Here is a 14013-nt window from a genome sequence, read left to right on the forward strand (position 1 = left end):
AGAAGATGCTGAAACTATTTTACTCCCTCTCCCCCCCCCCCCCCGCCAAAAACTGACAGTATCTCTTTTAAGGAGAATTCTACTTCACACATTCTGGAGTTGAGTACTAGACAGCCCTTGCTCTACTTAACATCACTGTTATCCATCTGAAGAATATGGATGTAGAAATGGATTGATAATACTTCTATACTATTTATGTAGCTTTCTACAGAAGTGAGAATTTGACAATGACAGACTGGAGTAAACTCCGTGAAAAATAAACATAACTGCAACCAGTTATATTAAACTTAATGATTGCATGTTACTTATGGTACAAATAGGCGTAGCATCCAACACTACAGAGAAACATACCTGCAAGAGTTTAACAGTCCCCTAATGAAAGTAAAACAGTGGCCCCATGGTGCAGAGTGGTAAAGCAGCAGTACTGCAGTACAGTGGTCTGAAGTCTCTGCTCACAACCTGAGTCTGATTCCGGTGCAAGCTGGATTCAGGTAGCCGGCTCAAGGTTGACTCAGCCTTCCATCCTTCCAAGGTCAGTAAAATGAGTACCCAGCTTGCTGGGGGGAAAGTGTAAAAGACTGGGGAAGGCAATGGCAAACCACCCCATAAAAAGTCTGCCATAAAAACATTGTGAAAGTCACCCAAGAGTCACCCCATAAAAAGTCTGCCGTAAAAACATTGTGAAAATCACCCAAGAGTCAGAAACGACTGGTGCTTGCACAGGAGACCTTTCCTTTTCCTAATGAAAGTAAGGGGGTGGAAATACATCAGTAGCACCATTCTCTCCCATCACCATCCAAGACATTGGGGTAAATATGAATTTGTAACTTGACAATTATTATGTAAGCATTCACCAATCATATGAATACACAAATTACAATTACTTACAGACACCCTAATACTCAACTTTAATTGGAACAATATGTCAGTTTTTAAATTTAATGTTACTTAGTTAATTTGCATGCCTCAGGAACAGTAAAGGCAACAATTGAAAGCTATAATATGCCATCAGACAAAACATTTTCACTCCCACAGTTCGGCCCAATAGCAAATGAGAACAGAAAAAGAGGAATGCTTTATATATAATTCCCCATTCGTCTTGGCAAATCCAAGCTCTCATTGGTAGGGACTGTGGTGCATCAACCTTTGGCCTGTCAAACCAACAATCAACTGCTTTTGTGTCAAACTGGCTGGCTCTGCTCTCCTCCATCCACTGCTGGTCCCAGGACAGACGAAGCTTGGCCCTCTGGGGAAACTGCTAAGCAGTGGCTGCTGCTAAGCAACTAATCTTGCTTCTCCTCAGTAAAAAGGAACCAAGCTTTGTACTTTCAGTAGAAGCCAGTGGAGGAGGGCCTTTCAAGTCCTATTTTGGCCTTTGAGGGAGAACTCATTGGTTGACTCTGCTCCTCTCTCCCACCCAAGTGACTGTTGCTAGCCAGTCAAGTTGATTCTGCCAGTAAGAGGCAACCAACCTTGGTTCTGGCAGTTGCTGACTCTCCCTATTCTCTCATTGGTCAAGCTGCCTGTTACACTGTTTTGCAGAGGAGAGAAATAAAGCCTTCCCTGACTGGCTGAGGGTTGGAGGAGAAGAGCCATAGAGAAAGCCTTCCCATGATTGGCTGAGGGAGGGAGAAGGAGAAACAGGTTGCTTACCTGCAACTGATGATCTTCAAATGGTCATCTGTGCAGTCACACACACGGGTCTTGCAGCTCGCAACGAATCCGTACCTCGGAGTCTCCAATAGCTCGTCTAGAGCGTTTTTGGCACGCTCTCCCGCTCACCCTGGGGAGCAGGCATCGACTGCACATGCCTGGAGAGAACGGGAGGCGTCCCTCCCACTCAGTTTCTTCCAACCGCTACTGACAGTATACGTAGGTAAAAACCAGAGCAGAAAAAGCCAGCAGAGGGGAAGGCTGGGTGGGCGTGTGTGGCTGCACAGATGACCACTCGAAGATCATCAGTTACAGGTAAGCAACCTGTTTATCTTCATCGTGGTCGCTGTGCAGTCCCACACATGGGTGACTAGCAAGCTGAAAGTCAGAGAAGGAAGGTGGATGCTGGCAAGAAAAAATTAAATACTTACAATGCATGCAGGGACTCACCTGGGATGATTTCAGTGGAAGATGGCCCTGAGAACCGCTTGGCTGAAGGAGGCATCACACCTAGCATGAACGTCCAAAGTGTAGTGGGAGACGAACGTGGATGGAGAGGACCATGATGTAGCAGAGCATACATCCTCTAAGGAGATGCCCTCCAGGAAGGCTGAGGAGGTCGAGACTGCTCTAGTCAAATGAGCCTTGAGACCCTCAGGTAAAGGTTACTTAGCAACTTCGTATCACAACCGAATTGCAATGAATACCCACTTAGAGAGTCTCTGGGTAGAAATTTTGCATCCTCTTTGGGGATTGCCGTAGGCCACAAACAAGTTAGAGTCCTTACGGAAAGGTGGTGTACGAGAGAGGTAAAAAAAAAACAAAGCTCTTCTGACGTCGAGGGTGTGTAGAGCTCTTTGTCCAGAGTCCTTAGGTTCAGGAAAGAACATGGCCAACAAAGTAGAAGTTCAAAGATGAAATTTCGAAACAACTTTGGGTAGGAAAGCCAGATCCACTCTCAGGACCACGTTGTTCCTGTGAAAAACTGTATAAGGAGGGTCAGAGCGGAACACACACAAGTCACTAGCTCGCTTGCCAGAAGCGAGCGCAACCAACAAGGCAGTCTTCCAAGGAAGAAAGCTGAGATCAACAGTAGCCAAGGGTTCAAACAGAGGTTTCATAAGTTGCGCAAGAACTAGTGACAAACTCCAAATGGGCACAATTGGTTTGACAGGAGGATGAAGGTGCAACATACCCCTGAGGAATGATTTGGACAGTCTATGGGAGAAAACAGTCTGACCATCGATAGGCTTATGGAAAGCCGAGATGGCTGAAAGATGAACCCTCAAGGAGGAATAACTGAGACCAGAAACTTGTAGTGACAAAAGGTATTCTAGGATCGAAGGGAGAGGTACAGACTCTGGATCAAGTTGTTGAGAAAACACAAATGCGCAGAATTGCTTCTATTTACATTGGTATTTACATCTAGTGGAAGGTTTCCTGGCATTTAGGATAACTTCTGCAACATTTAATAGCAAGTTTACGGCCGTATTCTCCATGCTGTGAGCCCCAGGATCTGGGGATTGCGGTGCAATACCTGGCCGTGATTCTGGGTGAGAATGTCGTCTGCCAAAGGAAGGCAGCGGTAGGTGTGATGAGACAGCTGAAGGAGTCTCGTGAACCATGGCTGCCGTGGCCACCATGGCGCTATTAGGATGCAATCTGTACCGCCCCGAACGATCTTGAGTAGGGATCGAGTAATTAGAGTTGGGGGGGAAAGGTAATGAAGTGGTCCTTTCCAAACATGAAGAAAAGCATTGTTGCCTCTCCTGGAGTAAAAGCGATGGCATTTTGAGTTGTCCCCCGTCGCAAAGACATCTATCCGTGGAAGACCAAAGCATGCGAAAATGCGATGCAGGTAGCGTGGATTGAGGGACCATTCATGGTCGTCTAGGTGAGGGAGTCAGCCAACACATTATCTATCCCTGGCAAATGGATAGCAGTCAGGTAGGTTTCGTTCCTGATGCACCACTCCCATAGGGCTATGGCTAGTCAACATAGATGGACGGACTTGGTCCCGCCCTGCCAGTTCACATAGAAAACTGTAGCCATGTTGTTGGTTGTAACCTGAACATGTTGGTCGGTTAAAGACGGGAGAAAAGACTGAAGAGCCCTGTGAACAGCAATAAGTTCCAGGCAGTTTATGTGCATGGCCCTCTTGGGGGCAGTCCACAGACCCCTGACAGTCTTGTCCTCTAAGTGGGCTACCCATCCCCACTTGGAGGCATCTGTAGTTACAACAGACAGAGGGGGAAGAACAAAAGGCATTCCACAGAGTAGATTGTTTGGTAGTGTCCACCAGGAGAGGGAGAGTTGAACTTTCTGAGGTACAGTAAGGATGGTGCTCTGAGGCTGTACGTGAGGGTGGTAGGCATGAACGAACCAGAGCTGGAGTGGCTGCATGTGCAGTCTGGTAAAACGAAGTACGGAAGTTGTTGCAGCCATGAGGCCCAAAAGACGTTGAATGATGATTGCAGGTTGTGTTGGAGAAAGTATGACCTCCTCGGCCAACGACAGAATAGTTTGGGCCTGATCCATGGGAAGATAGGCGAGGTGAGGGGACGTGCAAAGATGAGCACCTATAAACTGTAGATCCTGTGTTGGGGTGAGGTGAGACTTGGTAACATTCACGCACAGGCCCAAGGAGGCGAGAAGAGAGAAGGTTATTTTGAGATTCTTTACAAGTTGATGTGCTGTAGGGGCGATTAGCAACCAGTTGTCTATGTACGGGAAAACAGGGATGCTGCAAAGACACAGGGGAGCTGCCACCACTGCCATGCATTTCGTGAACACCCTCGGAGCAGTGGATAGCCCGAACAGGAGGGCTCAATACTGGAAGTGATGTTGTCCCATGGTGAAACAGAGATATTTGCAGTGCTGAGGTCTGATGGTTACGTGGAAATAGGCATCCTGGAGATCCAGGGAAACCATCTATGAGTCCTGGGGAATTAAGGGCAGGATCGATTGAACAGAGATCATTCTGAATTTTTTGTAGGCTATCCGTTTGTTTAGGCTCCTGAGATCCAGAATGGGTCTTTTGCCGCCGTCCCTCTTGGGAACCAGGAAATATCGTGAGTAGAAACCTGTTCTCTGATGGTGATGAGGAACAGGCTCAGTCACATTTATTTGGAGCAAGTCCATAATTTCTTGTTGGAGATGAGGAGACGGTGGGGTGACAATGAAATGGTGATGGTGAGGAGGCAAAATGAACTCAATGGCGTAACCTAGTCAAATTAGGGTGAGCACCAAAGAGTCCGTGGTGTTTGAATTCCAAGTCTGGTAGAAAGGAAAAAGTCTGCTTTGATAAAGAGGATCCAGTTGTCAGAAAGGGCATGGAGCGAAGTCAAAGAGACTGCTTGGCTGGCTGGGTAGATTTTTTTGCTTGCTGAGAGCGTGGCTTCTGATGGAAAGGTTGTTTTTGTTGAGAGGTTTTCCGTTTCCAATAATCCGACTGTTTAGGAGAATGCTGATGTCTCTGAAATGGTTTCCAAGGTCTCGGCCAGTTAAACTGTTGTGGGAGTGGCTGAGTGACCCCAAGCCGCTTAGCTCTCTTGTGGCCATCAACAGATGTGAGAACCTAATCAGTGGAGGCGTGAAACAGTCCAAGGCCATCAAAGGGAAGGTCCTCGATTTTCTGCTTGATATCTGGTTGCAGATTTGTGGATCTGAGCCAAGCATGTCGCCGTAACGCAACCGAAGATGCAAAAACCCTAGAAGAAAATGAAACAGCATGCCTGATGGAATTTATTTGCTGCTTAGAAACTCTGGAGAGTTCGGAAACTAAGTTGGAAGTCACCCTCTGAGAAGTCTCAGGGAGAGAAGGGATGAGTGATGTAAATTGGTTAGCAACATTGAAGGTGTAGGCGGAGAAATAAGCCAAGTAATTATTCACCTTTGAATTGGTGGAAGCAAGATTGTAGATTTTGCGGGCTAGGGTGTCCAACTTTCGGCCCTCACGATCAGGAGGTGTAGGGTGTCTTGAAGGTTCGGCTTTAGATGCGGAATGGACAATGATGAAATTTGGAGCTGGATGTGAGGCTAAAAATTTTTATTCCGGAGCATGGATTCTATACAGGGAATCAAAATGCCTCGAGGTAGGAGGAACAGAGGCAGGTTTGTCCCAGGCCTCATGAAGTCCTTCCAAATGCATTGGTAGCATAGGTAGGAGTGATCCAGAAGGAAAATCTGCCTGAACCAGGTCATGTACCACATCCGAAATCTTGGGTGAGTCCGATGGGAGAGTCACATTCAAGGCCTCAGCCATAGTGATGATGAGGTTAAGATAGGCTTTTGATCCATCAGATGAGGAAAGACGGTTTGGACGAGTAGAGTTAGAAATGGGGGAGCCAGGTGGATGTTCGAAATCGGAAGTGCATGAGTTGTCCTTCTCGGATTCAGAGTCATCTGGTTCCTGCAGAGGTGTATTGGGTTTGGTCGGTGCAGACTCGGGGTCCTCGGGAGGAGAAAGAGATTTAGGTCGTGGTGGCAGAGTGCTCGAAGTCGTGGCAGGTGCCGCAGCCATAGTGGAGCAAACTGGGGCATCATAGATTCGAGGTGGCATATGAGACTCACAATACCGAGAAGGTTCACGGTCTCAAGACAAGAAGTATTCAGTGTCTCGGGTTCGAGATCACGGAGTCAAGGAAGTGAAACTTCAAAGTCTCTGTGAGAAGCGACATCAAGTTCACGGTACCAAGAGCGTCTGAATCCCTCATCCAAAGGTGAACGGGAGTAGCGATGGTAGACTCAACGGTGTCGAGATGGAGATCTAGAGACCGAGGAGTATGCGTATCGACCCGTTTGGTAGTAATCATGGTAGTCACGGTGGGATGGAGAGTGGGAACGGAAGTCACGGCGGCGAACCAGGGAACGAGAGCGGAGATGTTGAGTGGACATTTGTGTTGAAGACTCGAGGTACAGAGGGGAAATTCCAATGTCCCAAAAGGACCTGGGTTGGAGTAGAGACCATGCACGTTCCTGTGAAAGGATCAGAGGATCAGTACGAGGGTCGGGTTCGAGAATGTCCAAAGGGACTGCACTGTGGACCAAATCGAAATAACTTTGACGGGAGCATGAAGAGTGAGTTGAGGCATGTCCGAAATGATGGAAGGCGCCGAAAGCTCTGGAGGAATTAGTAGTTGAGTCGAAGCTGAATGGGTAGAAACCGAAGCCATAGCTGTCAAGATGGTAGCCATTGGGGTCGATAAAATCATCAGAGTTGACTTGGTTATCAGGTAACGAGGCTTGTTGGAACCGTCGCCAATGAGTCGGAATGGTATCGAGACTTCTTTGAGGACTTATGACCCGAATCGGAGTGCTTGGATGCTCCCTTGTCGGACTTATGCTTTTTTAGGGATTGTACAGCAGCCGACGCAGCCAAATCTCCTGCTCTATGTGGGGGAGGCAGAGAATCAGAACGGGGCATGGCCCGGAGAGACTTCTCCAGCAGAAAACTTTGGAGTCTCGCTGCTCGATTTTTTCGCACCTGTTTTCCGAAACTGGCGCAGTGCGGGCAGGTATCGACCCGATGAGCTTCACCCAAGCAAAAAAGGCAATAAGAGTGTCCATCAGAAGTAGGGATTTTAGCCGCACACCTCCGACATTTTTAAAAAGTAGTTTTCCCTTCCATACTCTCCGGACAAGGGAGGGGAAGGGAGGGGGGGAAAGGGGAAAGGAAAGTGCAGAAATAAGGGCTTTTGGGCGGGGGGTTAGGACAAAGAAAGCAGAAATGGAGAAAAAGAAGGGGGGAAAGAATACGATACCACAAGTGGAAATAGGACGAGCTGAGGAGAAGGGAACGCAGCAAGGTAGGTGTTGTCTGGGCAGAGGTTAGGAAGAAACTGAGTAGGAGGGGCACCTCCCATTCGCTCCAGGCATGCGCATTCAATGCCTGCTCCCCAGGGTGAGTGGGAGAGTGTGCCAAAAAAAGAGGCAAAAAACGTTCTAGGCGAGCTATTGGAGGTACGGATCCGAGGTACGGCTTCGTTGCCAGCGGCAAGACCCATGTGTGAGACTGCACAGAGACCACGATGAAGATAGAAGGCTTTCTCTCAATTGGCTGAGGACCTCTCTATCATCCTCTGGGAAAGAAACACCCAGTGACAGAAGAAAAAATGGTGTTCTGTCACAGTAGACCAGATACAGAGACAGACAGATAGGTAGACAGAGGGAGACTGAAGTCAACATTATCAGAGAGACACCATTGATTTGAAAGGTATCACTAAAGGCCTCTGAGGCAGAACTCACTGGGGCCAGTCCTGACTAGGGTTGCCAGTTCCAGGTTGGTGGGAAATTCTGTGGTGGAGTTTGAGGAGGGCATAGGATTTAGAGCTTCAGAGAAGGTATACCAGACCCAGGTTGTTGCTGTGGAAGCTGACTGGGTGATTTCAGAACAATCACATGCTTCCAGCCTTACCCACCTAACAGGGTTGCAGTGAGAAGAGAGAGGAGATTGATGTAAGCTCCCTTGCCAGCTCCCCTGACACTGTGGAGGAAGACTGTCCTTTTCCTATGTAGAGGCTGCAGTGAGGGGATGGAAAGCTGAAGTCAGAGGGGCAGACAAAAGAAAAAGGGTTGAGGGGAGAGTGGATGCCTTCATTTGGGTTGGTGGGAAGACAGTAAGGGGGGGGCACTCACCCAGAGTTTCTTTCTAGAGCCCACTGTATTCTTCTAGTTTTAACACATAAGTCCTCTTCTTCTAGTTTTAACACATTCTTCTAGTTTTAACACATAAGTCCTCTATTCATATGTTTGACAGAAATGGCAGAAGTGAAAATACAAACAAAAAAAATCTGCAACCATCATGCTGAATAGAATAAAACTCAAGTCCACTTGCCGGTAACCTAGCTACACTACAATCACAGAGCTCAGATTCAAATCCATGAATGACTAGCTATTGCAGAGATGAAAAGACAAAACAGAACCCTCAAACAATGAATAATCCGGCTTGTGCTGTGTTCCCTGATGTGAAAACAGGGGCATTACAGATGCATTTATATTTTTGTCTATGACATATAGAGGGAGGGTTAATAAGAGTGCTCACACTTGGGTTCAAATCCCTTCTCAGTTATGTAGCAAATCGAGTAACACTAAAGTATCACTATATCAACCTACTCTATGTTACAAAGCTTTGCAAAAACCTCATTCCTCTCAAATGAGTATTTAATACAAAGGTACTGCACAGGGTGTTCCTAAAGAGCATATCTATAGGAACATTCTAAAATATCTGTTAAGTTTAAAAACCTATCTTTTGATTTGCCAGAACTGCTACAGAAAATCATGCAAAGAATTTTATTTATTAAAACATATATATGCTGTCTTTCCTCATGGCTCAAGGCTGCCTATAATAGCTAAAAACATGTTGTTAGTTCAAAAGCAAAAATAAAACAACAAGCCCCAGAGCTCTCCCCCCTCTACCCCTTAAAGGATGTCTACCAAGTCAGATTCCCTCAAACTTCCTGACAAATAGGCAAGGCTTGCAGCACTTCCTGAAGATAAACCCCAATCGTACAAGTAGTTCTAGCAAGGCACGCATGCATGTGCCGTGCACACACACACACACAGATCATTTGGACTGCCCCTAATTACTGTAAATTAATTGTATTAAATAGAATATTCTATAAAATTCAGAGATCACAAATAAAAACTACTCAACACTGAATATGCAGTTCTAGTAACAAAACAGAATGAAAAATTGGTGAGTACAGATTATGCTCAATTCATTAAATCGAAAAGTTCTTAAGAAATCTAGACTATTTCAGCCCAATAAAATAAAGGGCACTATCTTTAACAGTTGTCCTGAGGTCACAATAGGGTTAATTACAGAATGTATTAATATAAACCAAATTAATGGGTTTAAAATAAAACACAAGTGTTGAGAACTGGTTTTACTAATATAAAGCAACTACATAAATTACCATGGATATGCAGTTATAAGACAGATGCTGGACACAAAAGTGGGAAATAAACTAGTAAGAATGGGGGGGGATAAAGAAAAATGCACATGTAAGAATATTTGTAGAAAAAAATAACTTTGAATTTACTATAGCAGTGGTGAACTTGACAGAGAGCAAAACAAATTTTTAAGTTACATCTCATGAACATAAAGCTGCCTTATACAAATCAGACCTTGGTCCATCAAGGTCAGTACTGTCAACTTAGACGGGCAAAGCCTCCAGCTACACACCATCTCCTACCTGATGATTTTAACTCTAGATGTCAAATACTGAAGCTGGGACCTTTTGCATGCTAAGCAGATGCCCTACCACTGGGTAACAGCCCCCCCCCCCCGGCCACACACACACTTAGAGCACATTTTTGCTAGCAGCTTGTATCATATTCCTTCATCTCAATTGGAAGAGTCATAGTTAGTAAATCATGAAATATTCAGCTTATTTTAGCTATAATAAACAGCCTTTGGCTGAGTTTGGGGGACTGAAAAACTTGTTGTCACACATTTGTCTACATGTTTTAAGAAAGGATTGAATTAGAAAAAAATTCTGTGGGACAGGACTTATCAGGGAGATCAGCAAATTTTATATAATTAGAACTGAAAAGCTGAAACAAAACAAAAATGATGACATTGCTATCATCCAATAATAAAAAGATTAATTCTTTAAGTACTCTCTTAAGAAGGCAGTGGTCTGCCCCCTCTTAAAAAAACCAACACTGGACCCGGCCGAATTGGCACACTATTGGCCGGTCTCGAATTTACCCTTTCTGGGTAAACTCATTGAGAGGGCAGTGGCGTTGCAACTACAGAGCTTCCTGGAGGATGCTTCCGTCCTTGACTCCCATCAGTCGGGCTTTCGCACGGGTCATGGGACGGAGACAGTGCTGGTTGCCCTAGTGGATGATCTCCAGCGGCATCTGGACCGAGGCGGCTCGGCGGTACTGATGTTGTTAGACCTATCGGCAGCGTTCGATATGGTCGACCATCGGTTGCTGACTTACCATCTTGCCAACGTGGGGATTCAGGGGTTGGCTCTACAATGGCTTACCTCTTTCCTCAAGGGTCGGGGACAAAGAGTGGCGATTGGGGGTGAACTGTCCCGGAGGTACCCGCTGGATTGCGGGGTCCCTCAGGGTGCAGTTCTGTCCCCGATGTTGTTTAACATCTACATGCGCCCTCTTGCCCAGATTGCCTGGAGATATGGGCTGGGTTGCCACCAGTATGCTGATGATACCCAGCTCTATCTACTTATGGACGGCCGGCATGCCTGTGTCCCAGAAAACCTGGACCTGGCATTGCAGGCCGTATCTAGATGGCTCAGGCTGAGCGGGCTGAAACTAAATCCGTCGAAGACAGAGGTCCTTTGCCTGGGTCGCCGTGGTCCGGGGAAAGAGATTCCCTTACCGGCCCTCGATGGTGTGCCTCTGTCAGCGGCGCACAGGGTTAGGAGCCTGGAGGTGCTATTGGAGCCTACTTTAACTATGGAGGCCCAGATAGCAGCCACTGCCAAGTCCGCATTTTTCCATCTTAGGCGGGCAAGGCAGTTGGCTCCTTTCCTGGAGGACGACGACCTGGCAACAGTGATCCATGCAACGGTCACCTCGAGGTTAGACTACTGCAATGCCCTCTACATGGGCTGCCCCTGTGCCGAACCCGGAAGTTGCAGCTAGTGCAGAATGCCGCTGCCCGGCTGTTGTTAGGGCTCCCTAGGCGGGAGCACATTCAGTCGGGGCTTCGGAGACTGCACTGGCTGCCGATAACATACCGAGTTAGGTACAAGGTGCTGGTCATGACCTTTAAAGCCCTTTATGGCCTGGGACCTGCCTACCTTAGGGACCGTCTCTCCCCACATGTTCCCCAGAGAGTGCTGAGATCGGGGTCCCAAAACCTTCTTATAATCCCTGGGCCTAAGGAGGCCCGTCTGAAAGTGACCAGAGACAGGGCCTTCTCGATTGCAGCTCCCTGTTGGTGGAATCAGCTCCCGGAGGAGGTAAGGGCCCTGCGGAACCTTGAACAGTTCCACAGGGCCTGCAAAACAGCCCTCTTCCGGTTGGCATATAATTAATTGTTATCGAAATGCCTGAATATTCAAATCTCGAACATCAGATTTTTAATACTGGAATATTGAAGAATTGATTTAAAGAAGGTAGCATAGCACATACTGAAGTGAGTTTTACATGTTTTTATGTATTTTATATGTATTTTATTGTATAATTATAATTATCAATGTATTATTAAGGTATTTTAAATTGAGTTGTTAGTTTTTGTGTTGTGAGCCGCCCTGAGCCCGCCTCGGTAGGGAAGGGCGGGATATAAATCAAATTAAATAAATAAATAAATAAAGTAGGTTTACTGTGTTCATATAAAGTGGTAGGGGTATAGATGAGCTGATTATATGAACCACCAAATAGGAAAGTGACTACAGAATAACGGCAGTCTCATGTAACTATCCATTAGAACAGTTCTATTATCAAGTGGCAACAAAATGTCCAAACCCCAAGGGCAAACCTTAATGGACATGTGTGTGTTGGGAGGAGGGAGTGCACACATAATATTCTCAGGGCTATTTCTGCTTGAATGAAATACACAGGACTTCCTCATAAATCTGCTATTTCCAGGAGCACAAATGCCTCATTCCTGCTAGAACAACTATTTCTTTTAACCCTCAGGTACATAGCAATAAACTTCTTAAAAATAGTAGAGCTAATTTGCAATGCATCTCACATTGAATGCTATGCTGCTCTCATACAGTAAAAGGAACTTTTGTCCAACTGCAAACATATCAGTGGTGATATGTCTCAAATCAGATACAGCAAAAACTTTTTTTCATTGGCACCTGGTTAACTTGGTTAACCCAAAACAGTATTTGGGTTGACAACAGAACAACATAAATAAAAATAAACACCATGTATTTGGTTTAATTTGTGCAGTAATTTGGTTAACCAAAATTCTGGCCAAGAGGCTTCAGCAAGATGCTGCTCAATTTACACAGCCACACACTAGCTGAGTAACTCAAGTGGGCCGGCTACAGTTTGGTTAAGTGCACAGACTCTTATCTGGGATAACTGGGTTTGATTCCCCCACTCCTTCACATGCAGCTGCTGGAGTAACCCTGGGTCAGTCATAACTCTCTCAGAGCTGTTCTTCTCAAAAGCAGTTCTTGCAGACTCTCTCAGCCCCACCTACCTCATAGGATGCCTGTTGTAGAGAAAGGTGATTGTAAGCCGCTCTGAGATGCCCAAGCAGGATATAAATCCAATCTATTCTTCTACTACTACTTCTACTTGACTTACTGGGCTGCACACCAGTCAACAGACTCAGGCAGGAGCTGCGTGTCTCAGGCAGACACCACTGGAGTAATTCACCCATGACAACTGAATGATTTGATCATCTTACAATCAAGTGACTCAGACAAGTGTCGCCTGATCCACTCAGATGCAAACTGTCCAGGTTCGCAAGGAAGTGATGTATGTGCAAGTCATTCTGGGCAAGGCCAGTTAACTGAGTCTTCTGGATAACCAAGTGCCAATTAAAAACATTTTACTTCACATTTATGACATTTGAGAAATACTGGGAGGAAGTGGTTACATTTAATACACAGACCAGATGGATATTTAAAAGTGGAATAGTTCAATTCATGATTAACCAATAATACTTATACTCAAAATGCAGGAGAAAAGGCAGCAACATTATGGGATGCACCATGAAATACAAAGTACTACAGGATCCTCTAGTGGTGAAGTGTTTCAATAGCATTAGTCTATAATTTTTAAAAAGCAATTTTGCGTTGATTTCACCAGAATTGCATGCATTTAAGCCTTGAAAGTTGATCTATTAATTCTCCTTTAGAACAGTTACTAAAAAGTAAAAAAAATCTAGCCACCATCTGTCAGAGGCTCAAGCTCAGCAAATGTCACATTCTCTCTTTTAAAGTAAACACTAATGCCTATTAAAATGAGGTACATTGTGCATAAAACATCTAATAGCTGCTTGTTGTTTAGCACAATATTTAGAAACGATCCGTTTAAAACATTTCACTATTCCAAATGAAAAATTAATTCTTTACTTGTTGCAAAAACCCTATTTAACACAATGCCTCTGTCTAAAAGACCACTAGGCATGTAAGAAAAAAAGTGTGCTTTTTCTTCAAAAAGCTACACCTAAGGGTTGCAAAGCAGTGTAAGGAAAATTAGGTTAAAATTGTGCCATTAATAAGTTATGGATTAATGTTTCATAAGATGCATAAGAACATGGGATAAATTAGGACTTACTTCTGAGTAAACTTGCTTAGAATTACTCTCACCCACAGAGTTTGAATATATACCGGTAGTTTATCAGAAGTGAGCATATGCATGCACCACTAAACCTGTTGCTTTTCGGGAGTCCAAATAAATACAGAATTTTTCAAT

The 14013-nt window shown here is 45.3% G+C and overlaps 1 protein-coding gene across 1 annotated transcript in view; it reads right to left on the reverse strand.

Annotated features, from left to right (window-relative positions):
• The window catches only part of MSH3 (mutS homolog 3), a 118524-nt gene that overhangs the window by 78603 nt on the left and 25908 nt on the right, over nucleotides 1-14013 (reverse strand). The gene's annotated exons all lie outside the window — the stretch shown is intronic.

This window comes from Heteronotia binoei, chromosome 4 (genome assembly GCF_032191835.1).
Source record: "Heteronotia binoei isolate CCM8104 ecotype False Entrance Well chromosome 4, APGP_CSIRO_Hbin_v1, whole genome shotgun sequence".
NCBI classification, from domain to species: domain Eukaryota; kingdom Metazoa; phylum Chordata; class Lepidosauria; order Squamata; family Gekkonidae; genus Heteronotia; species Heteronotia binoei.